Source organism: Stegodyphus dumicola, chromosome 10, assembly GCF_044657685.1.
Source record: "Stegodyphus dumicola isolate Sdum_Otavi_A_Nest chromosome 10, ASM4465768v1".
NCBI classification, from domain to species: domain Eukaryota; kingdom Metazoa; phylum Arthropoda; class Arachnida; order Araneae; family Eresidae; genus Stegodyphus; species Stegodyphus dumicola.
The window spans coordinates 10,343,378-10,371,114 of NC_140777.1; positions in this window are offsets into that span (position 1 = coordinate 10,343,378).

Here is a 27,737-nt window from a genome sequence, read left to right on the forward strand (position 1 = left end):
TTTGGAAACTAGACTCTCCCTTTCTGGACTAAGAGAAGTTATATTATGTGTTTAAATTTGTGATGTAAAAATATTCATTCATGTATTAAGAAAAGCAAAAATAATTTTATTTCTTACATATGTAAGTTTCTTTTGCTTTTGTTTTCTGCACATTTTAAAAGAACCTGAAATTCACTAAGTGGGGATAGAGAGATTAAAAAAAAACTTTTTTCTTTTTAGTGTTTCTGTTTTGGGCAATTAAATGTTAAAAACAAGTATAGCATTGGAAACAAAAACGTAAAATGTTATACATTTGTGTACCTCTCCAGCTGAAGTTAGTTTTTGGAATAAAACGAACATTTTTGGGAATACCTTTTCAGCAATATTGTTGTATTGATAATTTTGGGAAAAAGATATTGCATATTTATTTATTATTATACTTTAAGCTAGTGAGCCAGTGACCAATTAGTGGAGTTGGGAGAAAATATATGATGAAAGCTAAAAGTACTGTCATTTAACTGTATGAATATTTACTACCATATCCACCAAAAAAATTCTATGCTCTAAAAATTTTAGATTGCCTTAAAAAAGATTTTTCATTTAAAATTTTTTTTAAATTACAGTGTTTGTCTTCATAATCAGATTTCAATTTAAAAACTTGAATTCATTTTAAACCAAGTATTACAAGACCTAATAACTTCAGAATTAAATTTCCAAAAATTCAAGGTGCAAAATAAAATCATTTATTGAAAGCATGCTATTGAAAATTGTTATGACAAATAGTACAAATAAGGTACAATATTACTCTGTCATGGAGACGTGCATTTATTTAATAAAAAAAATTACAGCATAATCATTTAATTGTAGCTGTGCTCTTTTTTTTCTTATTGGATTGCTTGTGTATGATATTTGTAATAAATATTCCTTCCATATGGATGTAGTATAACAATTTCTATATTCCCATTATTCTAGTGAATGTATTGTATGCTTAAGTGATGCAACTAAAAATTAAAAATAAATAAATATTCCCATTATTTGAAATTTATATAGTAAGAATACCTTCAATAATGTCTTTAGATGTTAATTAGCTGTGCAATTTTTCTTTTCTTTCTTTCTTTCTTTCTTTCTTTTTTTTTTAACTAGATTAGCTAGTTTACAAGCCTACAATAAATACTTCCCACAAGTGAGGTGATAATATTTTCTGTTTTGCCAGACATGAAATTTGCATAGAGAAAACAATAACATTTTCTTTTGAATCTTGAAAGAATAGAATATGTTTAGCAACTAATAAAAGCATGAAATAAGTTTCAATAATAACAGTTTTGTAGATTCTGATTTGGAACTCTTGTCAATGTGAGTGTTTAGTTTCAGAAAAATTTTGCTATATAATAGCAAAAATTTATTTGGAATATACTGAAGAATTATTTATAACTTGTTGAAATCTTTGATGTTTTAAATTTTGGTAGCTTAGGAACTTCCAGATAATTCTTTTACTCTAATGCAAATTTTAATTAATGCTAATCCATCAGTAAATATAGATATTTGAAAGCTAAGATTCAGTTTTTGTCGGAAGTTTAATTGTGCAGTTCATACAATCGTTAAAATGGGGAAGATAAAATTTGTACTAAAATTATTCATTACAGTTACGACTATTTATTGTCCAAATACGTAAAATTTTGGAACTTAGATATTTGAATGGTGAGCAATTTAAAACTGCGTTGCCGACCCTTGCTAGAGGTATGCCACAAAAGTAAAAATCTTTTAAATTGCCGTATTTGTGTTACAGTCTAGATCTCTAAATGTAGAATTTCATCTTTGTTCCTCTGAAAATTTTACTGAAAGGATGATAGTTTCAATGCAATAGTGATATACAGTGAGCTGTATCAGTTTCTTTTCTTTCCTTCTTTTTTGAATGCAATAGACCGCAGAGAGAGAATTTACGAGAGATGAGTAGTGATAGTGGTGTGAAGTGTGGGACTTGGTAGTTATTATGACGTGGGCTCTTAATAGTGCAAGAAAATAAGATAAACTTGGGTAATTACTTTTAGAAAGAATGCATATTTGCTTAAAATTTAAAAGCTATAATTTTAACAACCAAAAACATAAATAAAAATTATCGACCAAAAGACTTATAACTGAGTATATTTCACTACAGAAGTGAATTATGTACACGCACTTTTTTTTTAAATAATTAGCATGTGAACTTTGCGTATAAGAACTGATAGAGTCAAACTCCTTAATATATTATTAAAAAAAACAAGGCAAAAAGTGAAGTTTATAAGAAAACCAACTGTCTTCCTCCGGCCCTCCTCCTCCTCTCTATGGTACTAATTACTACTAAGATACTTAATTAATTTCATTAGTAAAATAACTCCCTTAGCATCGATGGCAGTTTCTGTGTAGGAGATTATTAGATTTTCCAGCTTTCGAAAGAAGCTTTTTGGGTACTTACGTATTAACGCCACCGCAGCTGCAGATTTGGCGGTTATTAAGTGCCTCCAATCTACATCTAAAATTTTTGCGACACATCATAAATTAAAACACTTTATTTTAAATCAAAACACTTTCAAAGATAAAAACGCTTTTTTTAAAATCAAAGTAGTCAATCGGAATTTGGTGGAAAATGGGCCGATATAGAGTTTAACATAGGTTCAAAACAGTCTATTTTCTTTGACCTGATGCTATCGCCATATAAACTCTGATAAATAAGATTCTAAATGATGGCTCGCTGTCCCCCTATGTCTTTTATTCCTCCATTTAGCACTGCCTCACATTATCTCAACTGTTTGTGTATGAACTCCTGTATCAGGCAGTGGCGTACATGGAGGTAGGAAAGGAAGGAGGGGCCAGTCCGCACTAGAAGTGAAGCACTACTTTGAAGCTTGGGTCACCAGATGGGGTGTTCTTTGTTTACATTCAGAAGCTCGCTTGACACGGTTCTGATAGTATTTCGACACACGACAGTTCCATACAAATCGAAAAAGGGACACTTTCGCATGAAAGAAACATTCATAGTGTGATGGATAATAGCAATTTGTATAGTTTAGTGACATTTACGCAAAAATCACATCTTGGTTATTTTTCGATAACTAACAACAGAGCGATTTTGATTATGAATTTGTTTTATAAAATTCTAAGCTGTTGAACTACAAAAATATAGATTTTAAGAAAAATGTTATGCTTAAAGAATGAAAAATACCTTACAGTACATTTAAAATTGTATACGTCTTTCGATACCCTTGATAGAGTATTCGCTACTTTTATTTTATTTTCCAAACGCCAAAATGTTTTAAATAAAACAAATTTTTTTTCACATCCATATATTATTGCAAAAAGCATGTATCTGCCTTTGACAAAATTCATAAATATTCATTAAATTATTTATAAATGTATTTGAAATGAAGAATTTATTCACTTATAAACAACTGTGAAAGTACTGTGAAGAAATCTAATTATTAAATGTATCTAATTTATAATGATTATAAATGTTATCTAAATATATAATAACCTTAATATTGAATTGTAAACATATATTGAAATCCTGTTGACAAATACGTTATAAAACTATTTAAGCAAGAACTGTTCGTATTGGAAAGCAATCTGTTAAAAGGTATTGTAAAGCAAATGCTATGAGATGCACACTTAAGAAAGTAATAAAGAGTTTTGGAATATGTATTGTTGAAATGAAGGGTAAAAAAAAAAATCTGTTAAGTATAATTAAAAGAATTATTCCCCTTACATTTTATAATAACTCAGTTACAAGTTTTAAGTAATACTTGAAAAAAAAAAAAAAAAAAAAAAACTTATTTTATTCCCTTTCAGAAATGTTCAGAGAAAGTCAAGTACTATTTAAAGTATTTCGCTAATTCCTAATAATTTTCTAATTTAAAATGAACTGAATAGAGCATTAATTATAAATTGACTTACATTTTTCGATTTAAAAGATGCCTCAGAAGCCAAAAAATCATGTCATATTTAAGAAAGTATTTTAGGAAGAAGCTCTATAAATAGAAAAGAAATAATGCATAATTTTAATATTAATAATACAATAAACTTTGATCTTAATTTTTGTACCTTAACCGAATCAAATCGAATTAATTTTTTTTTCTAATGTAATTAACGAAAACTTGTGAAAATATTTCATTCAAATTAAACCATTCTAAGAAAACTGTCCTGTGAAAAGTATAGCATTTAATTCCGTTCAGAATGAAATGTTGTTTAAAAATATGTTGTTTTCATATACTTAGGACTCTGAAGTGTTGTAGAAAAAGAAAATATATACATTTTATGTATATTTACGACGTAATTACAAAATATTTACATCCGAACGAGTCATATCCCATTGAACTCAATGGTAAATGACCCAATGTTTTGGTCACCACGTAGGGATCGCCGGTGCTTCAGAGCAGGGTACGGGAGAAACTTGTTTAGGGCAACTCCATCTTACTTCCTACCTCCATGGTGGCGTAGCGGGGGGGGGGGGGGGGGGCAAGGGGGTGCATGATGCCCCGGGCGCCGCTCGTAGACGGGCGTCAAATGGTCTCCAAACAAATTTTCCGGAAAATTTCATTTTTTATTTTAATGGATTATTGGAAAATATATTTAAAATTAATAACTGTTGTAATATAATTAATTATTTATTTTCTTGATTTGTCTGATAAAATATTTGCAGTACATCAACCAAAACGTTCTTTCTGACCACTTTATTTTTCCAAAGTAGAGATATGTTTTTATTTTTTAAACGAAATACACGTATATCTCTCGCTTTTTATTTTAAAATGATAACACGACCTTGTCCGGAATTTCTCAAACATATGCAGTTTTCAAAATTCGATTCCATAATCTGGAAATGACATTTTGGGAAAATCCTAACGTTTTCGCTACAATGGATTGTATTTGATTATCCTGTAAAACTCCTGTAAACTTCCTGGCTACCGATTCAACTAAGTCATCTTCCTGAGACATCATATAGTCACTGCTACGAAGCATTCAACGCATGCCAGTTGTTTTTAATCTATTATTACAAAAAGAATACTGCAGGTCGCTCCTCACTCCTTATATAAAACGCATAGTTTTCGACGTCACAGACTAAATTTGCATATTCCCAACTTTGTAAACGTTATAATTTTGCTTTATAATCTCTTCAATTTCCTTTTGTTCAAAAACGTTATCGATTATATGGTTATTTCATACCGAACCCACAATATCCCCTAATTGTTTTGAGCAGTGAATATGACTGCATGACGTTACTCCGCAGTAGAAAAGAAACGGAACCTAAACCTCCACTACATATCTATAGAGAAAATGTTTTTCCAAACCTAGGAGTCGCACTTCAAATACTATTTCATTATCAAATGCTGCTCAGCAAATTAAAATAAATTTTCACATATTTACAATCAACGATAGGACAAGATCCCCTACGTCTTCTAGCATTTTTAAGTGTGGAAAGAGAAAAATTTGAAAAGATCGACTTCGATGAAGTAAATGATAAATTTGCTTCATCCAAGGTAAGAAAAATGTATACATAGTAATTAATTTATTGATGTATTATATTTTTATTGATAAATATAAGTGCCCGACCAAGTCGAGGTGCACGTGATTGAAGCGAGATGAGGGCAAATTAAAAATTTTTGTTTAAAAATTGGAAGGTCTCTGCAAACAACAATGAACAGATTTTAGAGAACTCCAATTCATACACTTTTTTCTTTGTCACAAAAATATTGACATCAAGTGATTCCTCTTAAAAAAAGCAGAAAATATAGGTCTGAACAGAAGTACATTTTCAGTATTGATCTTTTCTAGAAAACCATTGTGATTAGGAAAGGTATTATCTATCATTTTCTTCTAAATAACGATCAAGGCTGCAGTATGCCATCCTCCCCCAAAAGTTTGCGTAGGTGGTTCGTTAGTGCAAAATTCTGGCGATTTGTTTTATTGCAGCTAAACACTCAAGGGCTATCTGACTAAAGGGAGGGATGCCTTCTTGGAGGACTCTTTAAAGGAAACTGGCTCGCATATACGTTACACATGGAGAAAATCAAGAAAACACCCATGCAGCTAGCCCACTCTCCGAGATTCGAACCACGGGCCGAACTATCAGTGTTCAGTGATTTTACCGCTTGGCTGCTGATGGGCAAATATAGTAAAAAGCATATTTTAATATATAACGGAACATTATTGAAATTCTGGCTTTTCCAAGTTTTGTTTTTTGGATTTCTCTATGCCAAACATTAAATGCCCTGCTACAACCTCTATTACAAAGAGTAAGAAGGGAAACTAATAAAAGACTCAGTCAACGAATGCTTCAGCATGGAATTGCTAATGTTATGAGACTAAAGTTTGTCTTATATGTCTTAACTAAAGTTCTCTTCATAGGGTTCAGTTATGATTTTAGATATGTATCTAGGAAGTCTGTCTGATGACGTAGGTATACAGATTTGTGGTTTCTGAACGTCTGAGATCAGTAACGGCCTTCACAGTATCATCTATTTTTACACACCTTACCTTTTTCATTCGTAAGAAAAGCTAGAGATGGAAACAAGGTCAAGTCTCTCACTCTTAAAGAAACCTTGGAATTCTAAATATGTCCGACACTCGTATTCGTTTAAAAGACGCAAATATTGGGAAATATTCAGTATTAAATGGATCACTCTAGATTCTAAATGTATAAAATGATAGATGTAATGGCATACAGATAACAAAATCAGTGTTGTGAAGTAGCCTTTTAAATTGGTAGATATGGGTTTGCTATCGATCGTTATGGAGGCATACGCAGTCACATACTTAGTAGCTCTGTTTACATATTTAAGTTCTTATCCTTACTTTCTCAAAGAGGATTGTCGTCATTAAAATCATCGGTTAGAACAAATGATGCAGATAAGTGCTATCTTAAGCGTTTTCGGTTGATATGAGTTCATTAGAAGGCAGGTAAAATCGATACCAGATATATAATATCAGTCTGTACAGGTTGAAGACAGTAGTGAGCCAAACACATAGATGTTCCAGAAGGAAAGCATTTTTTCGTCGGACATCGAAATGCACAATGTACTGGCAGTCAGCCTGTCCAGTTCTGTAGGAATTGATAGGTAGTGTATCTGTGGAGCCTGCCTTAGCAACCATACAGAATATAGTAAATTAAAAAAAATCAGGAATTTACAATGAATAAAATCCATTTATTTTTCAAATAATTCTTATACCTGAGTAGTACCGTCTTCGCGAGATGTCAGAAGACAGAGAGGGACGGTGAGGATGTCGAAAGGATTTGGAGTAGACATCTCATTTCGGAAACTGCACCACTATGAAATGGAAAGCAAAGGCGATGAACATAGGTCAATGAGAAAAAGGGAGTAGGCAAAGAGGTAATTAGGATGCGTGTAAAACGGTACAAAATTCTTAGACTGATCCGTACTACCTTTTGAAAAGGGACTTGCTGTGTCACACAATCACATGTGATGCTGATGCAGTTCAACTACCTGAGCAGTTTAGGGTAGATAAATACAGATTTCGGAAGCTTTTTGTAGGTCTTATGAGATAGTCCATGAGAATCACATGCAAAACCACATTAAAACCTCTATCTTGGATAATTGGCCAAAAATGACTTCTAGCTTCTAAAACTTAAATTATGACTGATTCTAAATTGTTATGGACTAATTTGTCTCTTTATGAAAACAAGAGGCATAAAGTAATAATATCAGACGAAACATGTTACTAAGAATTTCACTAAAACAGAGGGCTGGAAATTCGGATGAGGCGACAAAGGTGCTCAGTTCTTTCCACCTGCATGTTGGAGGTTTTATGAGACTTTCACAGGCTGAATGATTAAGACTACTGAATACTAGTAGTATCACCCAAGTTCGAACCCATGTGAACGATGGTTGCATGATAGGTTTTCACAGTATTTACATCTGCAACATGAATTTGATCCAGTTTTCTTTAGAAAGTCCTCATTTCCCCTCAGCAGATAGGACTAGTATGCTTTCCCGTATTCAAATAAGCTATCCTATTCGTCAGGAGGTCTGTCATCTCTTTTACATTATATAGATGGATCAGTGAATGCTCATGAATATTTCTGAATACACACAAGTATTTTTCTGTAAGTACATGACCGGACTGACATGTTTATAAGATTACATTTCTGTGGTAAGTAAATAAATATTAATTGTTGCAAATTTCTATAAATATTTAAATTCATTTTATTCTTATATAGATATATTTCTTACATGCAATTGTAGATATTTCAATTCTGAGTTCAAAAATATTTAAACTGTAAAAATAGCTTAAACAGAACCTCCTTGAAAGATATGCTTGAAAGATTCCTATGCGGCCATGTGGTCGTAATTCCTCCCCAAAGCATTAAACCGTGGAAATGGTATATTTCACGGACAAGAGAATGGAAGTTGTGTGTTCCTTTCTCTTTCCAGATCAATACACTTATTAAGTATGAACAAGTACGCTTCTAACGCGTCTTGCTGCTGACTTGCTTGCTTTTGAAGCCCTATGACCAATTTTGTTACAGAACTCGTGCTGCACCATATACACTGGTCATCAAAATTAAAGGATAATGAGGAAAAAATATGCTCACGAAGTTAATGTTGCAACTAGTGCCCGATGCTATAATTATTTACGTTAATTAACAGTGGCGTAGCTAAGGTGGGGCAAGGGGGCATCCAGGGGGCGGCAAATTGATGATATACATTTCAGAAAGAAATATTTTCCATTCTTGGAATACAGAAAGGGGCGCAGAATCTTTAGGTGTCCCCGGAAGCTGAAACCTTAGCTACGCCTCTATTAATTAAATACAATTGAACACAAAATTGCACTTCCGCGCATACGTTACCGCCAGAAATATGCAAATTCGGTGACTGAGAATGTGGTGCGCAATGGATGCATGTTGGAATTCCGGTCTGTTGTACTGTTTAAATTGAATATGGTTCCTGAGAGTAATCAGTATTCAATAGTTATGGCTCAAAGCATCATTTAAGTGAAGGTCAAAAGTGGCGAAAAATTGCTATAATCGAGAGAAGTCAAATACAAATGGAAGTCGCAAAAGATTTGAATCTGAAGCTGATTTTTTAAGCAATGAATCGGTTGACAGACAGCCTTGGTCAACGGCGACCAAGAGCAACAAGTGCATCAGAAGAGCGTTTTATATCCTTGTTGGCGCGAAGAAACTGCAAGGGATTTGGTTTTAGAGCTTCATGCTGCCATAGGAACTCGAATTAGCCGTTCTGCTGCTGCACGAAGGCTTAACGAGTTTGGACTGTATGCAAGAAAACCAATGGTTTGTGTCCCATTCACTCCATCTTCCAGATGGGCCCGTTTAAACTGGTACCGTCGTCATGTTTAGTGGAGCCAAAACGACTGATCCCAAGTATTGTTTACTGAGAAGTCCACACATAGTCTAAACAGTGATTCTAGACGTGTGTTGATCTGGAAAGAGAAAGGAACACACAACTTCCCTTCTCTTGTCCGTGAAATATACCGTTTCCACGGTTTAATGCTTTGGGGAGGAATTACGACCATTGGCCGTATAGGAATTTTTCAAGCATATCTTTCAAGGATGTTCTGTAACCGCTCGGAGATATGTTGACGAGCTATTGAAACCCCAAGTTAGACTGTTTAGGAGTGCTATTGGCCCAGAAGTTTTGCTAATGGATGAACATTTTTGGCCTCGTCGAGTATATGTGGTGTAAGAATACTTGTAAACAGAAGATATCACTCAAATGTATTGACCACTTTACTCACCCGACTTGAGCATGTGGGATGCCTTAGCACGCCGAATTCGTCCGCGGACCTTCCAAGAGCTGACAAATCCACTTTTAGATCACTGGCGTGCAATTCTACAAGACTAAAGTGTATGAAATCAAGATGTCAGATATGCCCTAGGTGACCATACACCATATTAAAAAAAATATTTTCTGCAAGAGGGGCTTAATTTTCCCATCAATTTGGTTTGAATTTAAATATTTTGCGAATAATCAACTGCCAAATATTGTAATTTATGTTAACTAATGCTTTTGTACAAATTTCTATTAATAATTTTTCATTAAGTATCAGCTACTTTTATTTCTGTCATTATCCTTAAATTTTGATGACAATGTAAATACGGCTCTGAAAGACGGGACGAATTAGTTGTTAATCAGCTGTAAGACTTTGAGGTTTAAAATAATGTTAGCGTTTTATAGTTGATTCATGAGTGATTTGGGAATATGTAATATTTCTTATGCACTAAGGGGGATAGCTTAATGTCCACATTCTCCTTCAGCTATTTAATTTCTTGCTGCTCATCTGAAGTTACTGTTTAAAGAGACAACCATATGTATTCATATGTATATGACAAATGAGATTCTCATATGTATTATGGCATATGAGACAGATGAGTATTGCCATATGTATATGACAAAGATCAGTTTCTTACAGAGTTTTACAGACTAGAAGACTGGCCTGACAAGTAGTTAAAGCCACAAACACTTGTAATTTTTCCTGAAGTTTATTCTGGTAGCTGGAAAAAACTGCTTGCATGCATTTCTGTAGATTTTATCTTGTGTAATGATGTATCAGCTAGTTTTTCTTAGAAAAATCTTCATAAAGCCATTCTGCTTGATAAACAAATAACAGTATATTTTGTCATACTAAAAAAAAAAAAAAAAAACTAGACTATATAGACTAATCAGTTTTTTCCTTTCGGACCCAGAAGTAAAAGCTGGGATCATAGTGTTTCCTACATACAACATGAATATGAGACAGTTTCTTTTAGAAATTCCTCCACGAAGGCATCCCTTCATTTAAGCAGATAGCTGTAATGTAATTTGCTATATTCGAACAAATAAAACAAAATATTTAATGACTTCTGTTTCTACAGCATCTAGTCCCTCCCAATAATTAGAATTTGCTGAATATTTTTTCATGATGCATTCAACAGTGTCTCTAGTTTCCTTACAAAGGTCATTTCAAAAATAAACATGGCGCATAGTGCCTTTCAGCAATTCGCAGAAAACCATTAAGTTTTTTTTTTTTTTTTTTTTTCATATTAATGATGAATTTTGAGATTTTTAGCACATTTTATGCATTAGTCTGAATGAAGCAGGTGGATAGATAATTTATCGTGACAAATTATATAAAAGTTATGCCTTTATGAGAAATTTTTTAAAGACAGTTAGCTTAAATTTCTATAGGAATAAATACAGCTTTTTTGAAGTTAAGTAATTTGTATTTTTATGGGAAAGCCATGAAAACCATGTGTTTCCAATCCATTTATCTACTGGTTATTGAATCTGGAACAAACTAATAGCATTCCATGGCTTCAGACAACATTCGACCCATGATGAGCCTTTTTTTTTAATGTAGTAAAACATGGGTAATTTTTATCAATGGGTAATGATAAATGATGACCTTTCAGTAAATTTATGAAAATTAATACATGTATGTGTACAGTTGGTTGAATACAAAATGAAGACCAAAATATTAATGTAATTTATTGTATATCAGACATATACAAAATGTTACAGCTATTTCACAATAAAAAGGAATGGAAAAATTTATTTGAATAAACATTTTAATTTTAAAAATGCATAAGCCAGGCTATTTTCCATATAAACGTTTATACTATGGTACTGAGCAACTAATTGAACTGGGAAACAAGAGTTCATATCTACTTTGTAACATACTTCTGTCACCAGTCTATTGATTGAACAATAAGTAAGTGACAATCAAAATCATCCATTATCAGTCAATGATGTGTGCTAAACTTTTGTATTTATATGAAGCGACACCTGCTTGATTTTTACTCACTAGAAATATTCTTTCATGTGAAATTAAATATCAAATTACGGAAGTTTATGAAGTTGACCTGTTAAAAAATCAAAAATGAGATAGTGACATGGAAAGTTCTTGGGTGAAAGAGATGACATGCATGATTAAGAATGCCTTGGAAAGACATCTATTATTTTGAATGAATTATAACATAGAATAGATAAAGTTGAACTTTGTGACTAGCACTACACCATTCATGAATTCCATACACTATTCTCATATGTGTTATATGACAATAGTGATATGAACATTATGTGTTATATGAGAATCATGAATTCCATACACTATTCTCATATATCCATTATGCATGATATCATTGCCTGTCATCTGCTTTAGTGAAAAAGTGTGTGCTAAGTAATAACAATATATGCTTACCAAAGAATATACCAAATATAAAGTGTGTGGGGGGGGGAACCTTTCATTTAGAGCTGCATTGATATTGGCACAATAAGCAAATAAAGATGCTTATTTACTTTCTTATATCATGACTGAGAAAAAAAATCGAGTTGTCTGTTACACCCAAATGCAAACAATGATGTGTATCACGTTAGATTAAACAATAACTTATGGCAGGGCATCATGCACACTATTAATCAAGCCAAAGTGCAGCTAAGCAGATGACCACTGCATTGTGGTACAATAATTGCTCCACTTCTGCTCGTGAAACATTGAATACACTGAGCAGATTCTTTTGAAATTACAAGAAATGCTTCTTGGCTGACAGCATGAACTTAAGGCTAAATTCATAACAGCTACTTCAGAAATTGTGATTACAAGTTTGGGAGCAATTGGTCAACAACCTCAATCTCATCCTAAATATTTACTGTTTTGTCAACAGTTAAACAAATTTTTGGGCAAAAATTATTTTACAACTACAAAGTATTCCAGAAAAGAGTATCTTCATTTCTAAATGAACTGCTAACAAATGTGTATGATTAGCGTTAACAGAATCTTGTATCCTTGTAAAATAAATATCTCAGTGCCACACATACCTATATGGAATGATGGCCAAATTTACTTTAATATAAGGTGGTGTGGTGTGGTGTATTTAAATATGGCAAAGCACACTAGGGCTATCTGCCCAAGGGGAGGGATGCCTTCGTGGAGGACGTTCTAAGGGAAACTCACTCGTATACACGTTACACATGGGGAAAACCACAAAAACACCCCTGCAGCCAGCCCCTTCGCCTTTAATATAAGGTTTGGTACTTTTAATATAAAAACATTTTATTAAACTAACAGTCCTTATGTTTTTCTTTTAAATATTTAAATACCTAAATGGATACTGCTTTTTGGATTTTTCCATGTATTCATGAATAAATATTTTTATGCTTCAGTTTTACATGCTTGGATACTGAGCTGTCATTTTTTGAAGTTAATTAACTAAACCATAATTTTTCATCTTTAGGTATCTGATATACCAGGTGATCAAAAAGTCAGTACAAATTTGAAAACTTAATAAATTACTGAATAATGTAGATAGAGAGGTAAAAATTGACACACATACTTAGAATGACATGGGGTTTTATTAGAAAAGCAATAATCTGATCAGAAAAGCAATAATTAGCATAACAAATTAAGACAAAGCAAAGATGATGTTCTTTACAGGAAACGCTCAATATGTTCACCATCATTCCGCAACAATAGCTGTAGTCGAGGAATAATGTTGTGAACAGCACTGTAAAGCATGTCCGGAGTTATGGTGAGGCATTGGCGTCGGATGTTGTCTTTCAGCATCCCTAGAGATGTCGGTCGATCACGATACACTTGCGACTTCAGGTAACCCCAAAGCCAATAATCGCACGGACTGAGGTCTGGGGACCTGGGAGGCCAAGCATGACGAAAGTGGCGGCTGAGCACACGATCATCACCAAACGACGCGCGCAAGAGATCTTTCATGCGTCTAGCAATATGGGGTGGAGCGCCATCCTGCATAAAAATCGTACGTTCCAGCAGGTGTTTATCAGCCAGGCTGGGGAGGATGCGATTCTGTAACATATCGGCATACCTCTCACCCGTCACGGTAGCAGTTACAAAACCAGAATCACGCATTTTTGAACTTTTTTTTTTGGTTCTAATAAAACCCCATGTTATTCTAAGTATGTGTGTCAATTTTTCCCTCTCTATCTACATTATTCCGTGATTTATTAAGTTTTCAAATTTATACTGACTTTTTGATCACCCGGTATAAAATTTTAGTAAATTAAAAAAAAAAACAAAAAAAAAAACCACTAATATTATCATAGATTTGTTTAATGCATAAAGTCATGAACAGGTTTAAGAAATAATTATGTCTATACTTCTCATAGTATGTAAAAAAGATAAAAATCTATTAATCAGACCTTAATATAGAAAATGCATAATTTTTGTAAACTCACCAAAGGTTCTTCACTAGTTGTTAAACAAATAAAATCTGTTCATAATTTTAATTCAAAATTCAGAAAGAAAATGAAATTTTGTGTGGTTTCTGCATATATGTGATTCATGCATATTAATGACTCTAACTAAAATTTAACAAAATCCTCCATTAAGAATAATAATGAGGAACTTTATCTCTTACAAGAATCTCAAAGATATATTTTACTATTTTATTACATAAGTGTTACTTTATAACAGCTGCACATTTAAATAACCCCCATGTTCTCAACAATTTTAGTACAGAAATTATCTTTAAAGTAAGAACCCCGAAATTAATCTCTAAGAATTCGTAATTCAATCCAGGTTAGACTATTGGCGCACAATTTGTCTTCTTAATTTTTACTATGTGCACAGTGAATATGAATGTTACATAATCTTTCACGAAGGAAAGATTCCTCTTAAGAAGATAGCCTTCATGCGCTTTACCATAAATTGACTAACAAATACAGCTTCATAAAATAAGTAATTAGGGAAATATGAATAAAATAGCCATCAGTCAATTTTTTAATGTTTTTCTTAAAAAATAATTATATTTTCAATTTTAGGACAAGTACATTTCCGAAAATATTGAATGAACTGAAATATTGTAATGAAAGTTCATTGTGTTCTCGATGAAATTAAATAATGCAGAATTTTTAATGTAATACTATGTTGAATGCTTTAAACTCTTTAATTAAGTTAGCATAAAAATATTCAAATTAATTGTATTTTTATTTGAAATTCCAACAAGCAAACTTAAAACTGTAGTTACTTAAACTGTTTTTAAGTATTTTAAAATTTTAAATGCATTTATTTGCAATAAACATTTTAATTGTAGTAATTAGCTTTATAAAATTGAATTTTGATTCTCGTTTTTAATGGAAAATCAAAATCCTTAAAGAAGTATAGAAACAGACAACTATGTATAAATATTTACAGAACTAGAGAAAAGTACTCAAAGAAACTCTGTTTCAAATTAAATTTACTGGGAGTTAATAAACAATAACTAAATTTTGACAAAATAAATAAATTTACATTAATTGATGTAATAAATAAACAGAATATCAGAATAAAATGGGTAACAATGCAAAATATACGAAAATATGCATATCAATACATGCAAATTATAAAAATAATGAACAATAAATGAGAAATATATACACTGAATGAATTACAAAAGAGGGAAAAGAAGAAGATGCATGAAATATGCTTTAGTTTCTTCCTTTATTTACTTTTAGTATTACAGTTTTTCAGTTATACAATGAAAATTTAAACGATGTCTGGAAAGAATTAAAACACTCTAATTATATGAGCCAAAAGTGTTAGTATTGTGACAAGTAATATAAAATTATATAATCAAATTAATAAATCTGAATCAAGATAATACAAAATATAATAAGAGAATACATAGAATTACAGGAAAATTAGTTTATTTGAAATATAAAAACAGCCTACAGTATAGCATCACATTAAAACATTCGAAGGGTACCTTGGATTGTAAGAAGTTATTAATATAAATTAGAATATAGAGTAAAGGATGAAATGATAAGACTGGAATTTTAGAAAATTTGATATTCAGTAACAGATTACATTTTTTTCAAAATGTTTTCCAAATCTGGAACTTTGCACCACTAGGTAAGGTTTGAGACTGTATATCCCAGAATGAAAATAGTAATTAAAATGTAACTGAAATAATAATACAGTAATTTTATTATAATTCAATAAATGCACAAAATTGTGAGATAATTACTTCAAAGTAAATCAAATTTAGAACTACAGTATACAAAAGTTTGGAATACAAAAGATCCCAAGTGTGAATGAAAAGAGTACCAGCTACACAAAATTCTTTGCTGAACCTAGATGTATACAGACATTTTATAATGAAAAAATTATTTTTAAAACATTCTGATAGAAAAATATGAAACTCTTTGATGAGATCTAATGAAAATATCAACAGAATCAACTTGAAGATGTTTATAAGTTTTTGCAAAACAGTACGTTTTCTATGAAAAATTAAATAATATTTCTTAATTTCTTGTAGAGTTTTAACCCATAAAAATAAAAGTCAAATATTATTGTCCCAGCAGTTCGTACATGTAGTATATAAATATTGTTAAGAATTACCTCGCTTTTCTATTCCTTTTCATTCATTACATCAGTTAATGAGAAATAATTATTTTGCTAATAACCGAAATATGAAATGTACTCTGACCAAAATGTTTTTCGATGCCGTTTAGTTACTTTTTCTTACTGTTATTTATTTCACTTCGAGTGCAAGTAGATGCGTAGCAATACAATAACAACAGTATTCAAATTATAATAATTTAATTCAATATAAGTCACAGAGTAATATCATATGTAAATTTTCTGTCAAACATTGTGAATTATATGTAATAGGGAATGTTTACAAACTAAGAACAATATCTGTGAATTTAAAAATGTTCTGCCTAAAAAACACTGAAGATGTATAGTTTTCCTATATCCTTAAAGTTCAAGTGCATACCATATACAGTCAAAAGTCGTTAATTCGGACACCCATAATCCGGAATGATCTATAATCCGGACCTCAAAGCTAAAAACTTTCTGAGCATGCGCCGCGTTGGCACATGCGCACAGGCCTTTTACGCGTGCGCGTAAGACCTTGACTACTGCGCATATGCGTGTGCGCAAGTGCAGAATACGTTTTCGCCTGCGCGTTTAATGTATAACGGATGGTGTAAGCTCTAATTATCTAATTACCTATTTCAGTTAATGTTAATGATTGCATTGTTCCTTAATCTTCGAATTGGATCCCGCTTATTATTTTTTGCAGACTGTAAGAGCAATTTTATAAAAGAAAACTTGAACTTTCGATTATGTCAAATAGAATTTCCGATGCTGGAACTTCCAAAGGATCTACAAAACGAAAGTATGGTTCGATGTCACACAAACAAAAAGTGGAATTGCTGCAAAAAATGGATAAAGACATGAAGAATGTGACAGAGAGGTTAGTGAAAACGAAAACATTTCGATTGACAAGTTAGTCGGTATTCTCGGCACAGCAATTAACGGGACTTAAGAGGGGAACTTTGTAACTGAACAAGAAATTATGTCTGTTTATAGAATTAAAGAGAAAGTATTATCACATAAAACGAAGCAACTTAAACAACTTGCATTGAAAGAAATGTTTAATAAAGTAAACAAATAAATATTAAGCTTTTTTTTTTTTTTTGTAAATTTTGATACCCTTTAGATCATAATTGTTCTTTATTTCATAAATTACGGTTTCATATTTTTAATTTTAGAATTTCTGCATGCCATCTTACGAGATTTAAACTGATGATCTATAATCCGGAAAAATCGATAATCCGGAATCGCCGAAGTACCGACGAGTCCGGATTAACGACTTTTGACTGTAATAGCTATAGGAAATTTTTACCGATAACTACTCTGCTTGTTTACGATATTATTTACCTATTGTAATTGCCAAACAGTGATAAATCAAAGAGTTGGGCAACCACTCTTAGAACTATATTAACCTGCTCGTATGCCATTGGTTAGCAAAGGTAATGTAACGATGACGTAGGTACACTTCCGGTGATGACGTACCACACACTTCCTGGTTCCGATTTGCAGAATCGTAGCTCGTTCGTTCAATTCAACTCGCCATCACTGTTACTTTAACTTGTAGCTTTCTTCAATTTTTTTGGCTAATCTTTGGAATATGGTAACAGGTAGTTTGCCGATATTTTGGTAGGCGATAAAGGTTACTACCTAGGACTTTGGGAATAATGTGAGAAGTACTCAGTTCCGATTACGCATTATTTTGTGTGAGGGAAATGAGAGATCATGCGATATGTCATGTGACATTAATGGACGAATTACAGTTCTTTAATCGGAAAAGGGGGGGGAATCTGGAAAAAATCTGGAAATTTTATATTTAGCTTTATTCTGTGTTGTGTGAAACAGTGTTGGTTAATTTTTGGATCCCATGGCCCTATCTAAAGTGAATTCGAAATGGGTATTTAGTGGGATTGAAAGGGGTAGTAATAAGTGTTTTTTTAAGGTTGTGCGAGATAGAAGTAAAGATTGCTTATTAAGTTTTATTAACTTATTTATTTTACCTGGTACCTTGCTGTGAACTATTAAGTATGATTTTAAAGATCCTGAAACAGGCGCACATACCATTGCTTTTTATTTAGCGGAGGAAATAAGAAAAGTTTATCCGCCACGTAATCAAGATTCTGAAGAAGATTAGGTAAGTTTGTATTTTTAATTATTTGAGAATTGTAACAGACCTATTTAAGTGTAATTGAACTATTTTATTCACGCCATGAACCCATGAACTGTAACCGAACTATTTTATTTAAACGCCATCTCGTGGCGATATGAAAAAAAACGTCAGTCGACCTCCAGCCGCCATGATGATAGCTTACTATGTTATGTTATTCTCAATGTTTGATGTTCCATTTGGTATATGTTTCATTTTTTTATGTATATTTCTTTTGTTTGTAACCGTTCCTGTGTGCTCTGTTAATAAATCCTTTTAAAGCTAGCCGGCATTAGTGTCTATTGAGGAACGGCTACATCACATTGGCGCCCAACTAAATTTGAATCCAAAATGGCGCAAGAAAATGTTTAGAATTTCTGTTTGGCTTTAACAAGCTCTTACTCCCGAATTTAACTTTTAGTTGCTGGAGATCGGCTCAGTTTCTTTTCAGGTGTGGACTACTGGTCAAATATTCTGGAAACCAATTCTGGAATTAAAATTGTCATACCGTGCTGCTAGCACATCGAATCATCAACTGGACAATTTCAACGGAAAAGATAAGTTTCGTTTACATTATCGTTTAATCTGAGTTTAAAGTTCTTTTAAACTGATTATTTATTATAAGCTGCTTCTTAAAGCAAATGTAAACTCTTTACTGAAATATCATTTATTGATACTACATAAGCGTATTAAACGAAAGCAAACGGCTTTCTGTTAAGCAAACGTTATTTCTTGAATTGTAATTTGTTATTTTAAAATGTTAATGCGCATAGTAAATTAATTTGTGAATAATATTGTTTCACTGAATACATGTTTTGATGTTAAAGTTTGAACATATTCATGGACGTTGTTCATTAGAATTTATTAGTTTCGATTCTGACATACAGCAGCAGATGTTTTCCCCCCGCGGAAATGTTTAGACTAGCGATGATTTATGATGTGTTTACGTCAAATCTTTTATTATTTTTATTTCCTTTGAGTGCTGTTGTTCCTTATTAAATGTTTTATTCTACATAAAATAAAATATTGTACTTGTTGATTTATCTTTCGACGAACATTTTGAGAAAATGATTATAGTATAATACTTTAAGAAAATACGATTGTTTTCCTTTAATGAATGCATGTCTTGAAAATATTTCTTGAAGCGAAAGAAAATAATTATGAATAAAATCGAATGACTATTTAAATAAAGTAAAAGAGTTACTAAGTGTGTGTTGCTTAATCAGCTTAATATTTTGTTAAGATTAAGATTTCGAAGAATTCAGCTTAAATATAAAAGCTTATGGTAAGACATTTATGTATGTTGCTAAGTAGTAAACAATTTTTGAGCAATTTATTATATGTTATTTTCTTGATACAAGTTGAATTTATGAGGGCATTTTATGATATTTTTACGACTCCTAAATAATAAACTTTGTGAGTATTATTGTTTACATTTATAAATACTGTTTAATAGTGGTATATAAATGTACGAGTAACATTGTTTACATTCATACATGCTGTTTAATAGGGGTATATACATTTTACTTAAAGGTATAATTATTAATTCTAAAATACTGTATTGTGAATAAAATCGAAATAACAACAAATTCAACTTCATCTTTTCCCTCCCCCCTGACCTCTCATATAATTATGGCTTACCTTGCCAAAGCACGAAAAGAGGATTTAAAAACTCTCGCTGCAGAACTGGGTTTCACTGTAAACGACACTATGCGAGTAATAGATCTTAAAGATCTTATTGTCAATTCTGACACTTATGATGAGGCTTTTACCAGGAATCTTCTGGAAACTTTAATCGAAACTAGACAGCAAAAACAACGTGAAAGCAACGATCTGGAGACACGTCAAAGAAAAGAACAAGAACTTTTATTAGAATTGAAACGTCTAAAATTAAACCTGGCAGCTGCTAGCTCAAACCCTAACTATGCCGCCTTTGCTTCAAATGCAGCTATTGGAACAAATATTCAACACCTAATCCCTAAATTTACAGGAACTTCTGACATTGCAACCTACCTGCAAATTTTTGAAAGACAACGTGAGAAAGTTAATATAAAACAAATAGATTACATCACTCATCTCCTACCTCTTCTGCCTATAGACATTTCGCAAATTATTTTAAGAGAACCAAAAGACAAATTAGAAGATTATTCTTACATCAAGAAGATTCTGCTACAAAGATTCAAATTAAATGCTGAATCATTTCGAATTAAACTTACTACACACCAAAAACACCCTGGGTCTTTATGGAAAGATTTTACTTACGAATTAAACAATTATCTCGAAGAGTGGCTCCATAGTCTCGATGTTACAGACTTTGAATCACTCAAAGACTTGGTCCTGACGGATCAGCTTAAAAGAAGAGTCAGTAGTGACGTTAAGGAGCATTTTATTGATACTTGGGGAAAAATAAAGAGTTCATCTGAATTAGTACAGAAATTGGATGATTATGAAGGTGTACGTGTTAAAAATACGAACTATAAAACTGAACTTCCTGGCAGGCGGAACTATTCTTACAAACCGACTAATCCATCCAAACACAAAGTAGAAAATCGAACAAGTGACATACAGGGAACTCATAAAATCTTTTCAAATCGTGTTCAGCAACAAACAGAGGAAAAGCGACCTCCTTTAACATGCTATGGGTGCGGAAAAACTGGTTTTATCAAGTCTAAATGTCCAGACTGTAACCCCCCAAAGACTTCAAATTCATCAAATTTTGGCACTATCCAAATCCGATCCTGTTTATCTTCCACTCTGACTGCTGTATTTCCAATTAGTATTGGTGGTGTTTCCGGTACAGCTCTCGCCGACACTGGTGCTAGTTACTCAATTGCAAGTGAATCCCTCTATCATATTCTGCAGAAACAAGATGCAGTATTTGAAAAGACAACACTAGAGGTGTCTTTCGCTGATGGTTTGGTATCTGAAAAAGAGGTACTTCGCACCGAACAAATCATTCTTCTCGAAGGCAGAGAGTTCAAAAGTCCGCTCCTTGTGTTGCCTGATGCCAAAAATAACTCGACTCTGTTAGGAATTGACTTTCTTCAAAAAGCTAAAATTGTTTTAAATCTTGCTGAAAATAAGTGGAACTTTTCTGATGAACCTCGAAGAAAATATAGCTTCGTGAAACCTCATCAATCCCAAGTACTGGAAGAAACCCCAGTTGTTGTAAACAACTGCCAACTACTAGAAAACGAAGGACAACAATTAACTACAGCCCAACGGCTTGCAACTGATGCATTGCTTAACAAATATCACACTCTCTTCAAAGTAGGGGGAGAAGCCACTCCATTCATTGAACACCATATTAACACAAGAAACAGCCCCCCTGTTTCAGTCCCTTCATATCGGATGAGCCCAAGTAAGAAAGAACTGTTGAAAAAGGAACTTGATTCCCTTCTAAAACAAGGTATCATAAAAGAATGTGAAAGCCCCTATGCCTCTCCTGTGGTTCTGATTCCCAAGGCAAATGGAAAAGTATGGTTATGCATTGATTATCGTAACCTAAATGCTCAAACCGTTCCAGACACTTATCCTTTGCCACGTATAGATGATTTGTTGAGTGAAGCAAAATCGACACCTTATATGTCAACTATTGATTTGAGATCCGGTTATCATCAGGTGAGCGTAGCTGAAGAAGATCAAAATAAGACTGCTTTTGTTTGCCCTTTTGGTACATATAAATTTACCCGAATGCCCTTCGGATTGAGAAACGCTCCTGCCACTTTTTCTAGATTGATAGATAGGTTCCGTTCTGGACTTAATAATGTGTTTGCTTTATAATAATAATGTGTTTGCATATTTAGATGATATCATCGTGCTGTCATCTAGCTTCGAAAAGCACCTTTCTGACTTAGAACAAGTTTTCCAACGTCTATCGTTATTCAAGCTCAATGCTAATCGTGAGAAGTGCCACTTCTGTTGTGAAAAAGTGAAATATTTAGGGCATTACATTACTAAGCATGGTATAGCTGTTGATCCACACAAGACTGCTGCCATTGCAGACATGCCATCGCCGAAAACTGTTAAGCAAGTGCAATCGTTCGTACAAACGTGTTCCTGGTATCGTCGATATATTCCAAATTTTTCTCAAATAGCCAAACCGTTAACGGATTTAACAAAGAAGAAAGCGCTGTGGAAGTGGGAAGCACAACAAGAAAATGCTTTCCAAGAGCTGAAATCCAAATTAATTAGCCCGCCGATTCTTAAGCAAGCTGATGGAACGAAGCCTTTTATCATTCGCACAGATGCTAGCAATGTAGCCATTGGAGCAGTGTTGCTACAAGGGGAGAAAAATGAAGAACACCCTATAGAATATGCCAGCCGCTTGCTGACTGCATCAGAACGAAACTATTCCACCACAGAAAAAGAAGCCTTAGCAGTAGTATGGGCACTCAACAAATTTAGAGGATATGTTGAAAGCCAGTCTATCACAGTCACCTCTGACCACCAACCATTAAATGGCTGATGTCTTTAAAGTCACCAACTGGTAGGCTCGCAAGATGGGCTTTACAAATCCAATCCTACAATCTGACTATCAATTACATTCCTGGACGATTGAACTTTATTGCTGATCTATTGTCTCGTCCTATTTGTGAACACTCAAGTACAGATTCTTGTCAAGTATGTGCTGTCTCTGTCGAAATCCCTACTATTAGCCCTGCAGAATTAAGACAATCACAGCTAGAAGATGATGATTTCGGAAGATCATCGAAACTTTTGAGAGTCCAGAGAAAGAAGCAAACTGTGCAACTTGGACTGGAAGAGGCTACGTTATGAACAGAGGAGTTTTGTACCGATATTCCCCTGATTCAGAAGAGGAAGAAACTCAACTAGTTATACCTCAAAAAAGAAAAGCAGAAATCTTGAAAGAATATCATGATTCGCCAATGGCCGGTCACTATGGATCTGAAGGAACATTTTATCGAATAGCAAAAAGATACTACTGGGTTGGAATGAGAAAGGTTATAGCAGAATATGTCAAAAGCTGTCTCGAATGCTGTCGTTATAAAGCCACTAATCAAAAGCCATCTGGTTTACTTCAAACTCCAGTCTATGCTCAACGTTTTGAGACCTTGTCAATTGATCTTTTCGGTCCCCTTCCTGAAACACCGTCTGGTGAAAAATGGATTTTTATTGTGCAGGACTGTGCTACGAAGTGGACAGAACTATTTGCTTTAAAGGAAGCCACGGCTAGAGAATGTGCCACTATTCTTTTGGAGGAAGTCGCCCTTCGATTTGGGTTACCCAGGAAAATAATAAGTGATAATGGTACCCAGTTTACTAGTGCTGTTATGCAACAACTATGCTATATCTTGAACATTGATCAAAGTCTTACTCCAGTCTATCACCCACAATCTAACCCAGTTGAAAGGAAGAATAGAGATCTGAAACCACGTTTAGCAATACTTGTTGGTAACGACCATCAGTCATGGAAGGATAAACTGCCAGTAATAAGGTTTGCTTTGAATACAGTCAAATGTGCTTCATCTGGACATTCTGCTGCTTTTCTTCAATTTGCACGAGAGTTACGAACCTTAGATGATGTAAAGCATGATATAAAAGCCGTAATTGAGAACGATAATTTTGTTCCCGAAATTACTCCATGTTTGAAACGTTTTGCAAGAAATGTACAACAGGTACGAGAAAGAGTCGAAATGCATCAAGATAAGCAGAAAAGATATGCTGACAAAAAACGAAGAAAAACACCGAAATTCGTTCCTGGAGATAAAGTTTGGGTCACCCTCCACCCAATCAGCAAAGGTCCACTGAAGAAAACTGCTAAATTCATGCCCAAGAGAGATGGTCCTTATGTAATAGTGACTACAAGATCTCCAACCACTTATGATATTGCCGATCCTCATGAACCAGACAAAATTCTCGGCAAGTATCATGTTTCAGCCTTGAAACCATATCAAGATCGAAATAAGCAAAACTCAGCTCGTGTAATTCCAGTGGTTCCCTTAAAGAAAAGAGGACGCCCGAAACGTGTAATACCATCCGAATCTGCACCTGTTGCACAAGGTGCTGGTGACGCAAAATCTACTCCTCGTCAAACTGGAGCCCGTCCATCTGATTCTCCGCCCGATGCACAAAGTAGACAAATGTCAGTTCCTGACTTCTTGCCGAGACGTCTACGAAGTCAGAGGGGGAGGATGTAACAGACCTATTTAAGTGTAATTGAACTATTTTATTCACGCCATGAACTCATGAACTGTAACCGAACTATTTTATTTAAACGCCATCTCGTGGCGATATGAAAAAAAACGTCAGTCGACCTCCAGTCGCCATGATGATAGCTTACTATGTTATGTTATTCTCAATGTTTGATGTTCCATTTGGTATATGTTTCATTTTTTATGTATATTTCTTTTGTTTGTAACCGTTCCTGTGTGCTCTGTTAATAAATCCTTTTAAAGCTAGCCGGCATTAGTGTCTATTGAGGAACGGCTACATCACAGAATATTATTTTTATGCATTGTTCTAAATGTAAGGAGTAAATAAAATAATATGGTATTATTGGAAAATTGTTATTAGCAATGATTTAGTTTAAAGTAATTAGGATCGTAAGCTAATTTTTATTAATTTAATGTATGTGCTTATTTATATTTTAAGTAGTGCTTTTTAATTTAATTATATTTTAATTAAATGATAGTTATTTTGTGAATTATATGTTTGTAGGAATTTCGTATACGTTTCAGTGGACGTAAACGTGCATGGCAATAATTTTAGTATTTGACACTTAAGTATTTGCAACCATTTTTAATGTTTGCGTTATGAAGTTGTTGGTGACGTTTATAATAGATAATTTAGAGGTAAAAGTTTTTGGATATTTTATTTATTTTATACGTGCAAATGTTCATCCTTGGAAAGGGTATATACGTTTTCGCGATCAGGTAATTTCATATATGTCCTTTTAACCGGATTTAAAGATTCACAAAATTTTCATGCATTTAACTATAACATTTCGTGAAATTTTTCATGCATTTTCGTGAAATTTTTCTAATTTATGAGAAAAAAAGCAGTGTAGATGGTTAAAATTAAGAATGTGTGCCATGCCATTTTTATGCAATTCTGGGATGGTTTTTTAAGTAAAAATAAGTCAACGTGTACATGGTTTATGTTAAGGCTCCTATATACCAGGCTGAATCCTCAGGCATTCGCATCAGGCTAGAGATAGAGTTGTAAATACAAACACCTCTTCCGACTCCGCCTAAAATACGTCAAATGATGAGGCATAGAAATCGCCTCAGAAAAATGTACAAAAATTTACGACCTTACCTGGGATCCTGTCGCCAAAAGGGCGATAAATCGCCTAAACCGGGACATCAAAACTGCTGTGAAGCAACACAAGGACGAACTTTGGTGTGAAAAAATGTGCAACTTAGATTTCCGTGACTGATCTCTTTGGACTTTAATAAAAAACCTCAAAGCAAATTTTGTTACCAATCGTCCCATCTTCCATAACGGAGTTGTTGCCCTTTCAAATCAAGATAAAGCAAATGTTTTCGCCTCGCATTTGGAATTACAATTTACGCCAAATGATTGGCCTGTGGACAGAAACTTTGAACTTTTCACCCTTACTCATGTGAAAGATTGGCTAAATGCCCCCACAGCACGAAATATTTCCAAATTTACTACCCCTGTAGAAGTGTGTCAAATTATTAAAAAACTCAAATCAAGCAAAGCTCCCGAAAATGATGGCATTTCTAATACTGCAAATAAAATGTTACCTCCCTGTGCAGTAGCGAATTTCACTAGCATTTTAAATGCATGTTTATTTAACTCCTACTTTCCACAACAGTGGAAAAGTGCAAAAATTATTTTAATTCCTAAACCTGGAAAGGACCAAACGAAACCAGATGGCTATCGACCTATCAGTCTCCTGCCTGTGCTCGGAAAAATTTATGAGCGCATTATTCTCTCACGTATGCAATCCTATCTAAACATGTTATTGCCTCCGGAACAATTTGGTTTCCGCCAGCACCTTTCTACTACGAAGCAATTGTTACGCATTACTGACTTTTGTGGCTCTGCTTAGCATAACAAACAAAGTTTTGCTCTCCTCATGTTGGACGTGGTGAAAGCCTTCGACCGCATCTGGCATGAGGGGCTCATATCCAAATTAATTACTGCTAACGTGGACCGAGAAATGATCTTGAAAATTCACTCCTTCATTACAAACCGGACTTTTTGTGTTTGTGTGAACGGTGCTATCTCCTCGTCTAGAAATATCCATAGCGGTATTCCGCAAGGGTCAGTTCTAGGACCTTATATCTATCTATTTTATGCTACTGACTTTCCTCAAACATCTCAAAATACCGCTATTTTAGCCTGTTATGCAGACGACACTGTCCTGGCAGTAAAATCTGTTAATATGAATCACGCCATCAAAAAACTACAAGATGTCATTCCTAGCATTGAAAGATGGTGCGCGCAATGGAAAGTCTAAATAAACGCAGCCAAATCTCAACTTCTCCTCATACGCAGAAATAAAAGGAACACACCTGTCAAAAGAGGACTTTATCTATTTAACGAAATTGTTCCAAATGTACCCCATGCCAAGTACCTCGGAGTGATTATAAATGATCGCTTAACGTGGAATAACCATATAAATTACGTCAGGGATAAGGCCTTACAAATTATCAAATGTCTCTTCCCAATTATTGGTAAATACTCCACTGTCGACCTGGGAAAAAAGCGGCTCATATACACGTCTGCGATCAGACCGATCATGACTTACCAGCGTGTTTCGCCCTGACCAAAACTGACCTCAATAAATTATGTGTTGTGCAGAACCGCTATCTCAGGATTATTACGAATGCTCATTATTTCGTGACAAATAAGTGTCTACAAGATGACCTCAAGATCGACCCCTTAGATAAATTCATCGCAAAGCAAAATCGGAATTTCTTCAGAGAAGCCCAGGACTGCAATCACATGCGTCAATTTAACCTCTTTGAATATGAAATATTGCACGAAGACAGGCACCTTAGACCATTTACTGCATTTATCTTCAATGAAAATCAGAACTTTCCAACCTAAGTTTTTACCCTGTGTTTACTTGGAAAACTGAAACGCTTAAAATCAAGCAGCCACTATCGGGGTCAAAGCACGGGAGGGTGACCTCCCACGTGACTACGAACTTATGTCTTCTACTGTTTACTGTAGATCTTTCACTGCTCCTATTGGTTCAAATTTCTTTTATTTTATTTAATTTATCTTCTAGTTTACTGGAAAATATGTTTTTATGCCTCTGCAATTGAATATTTTGTAAAGAGCAAAATTTCATGATTTTCGC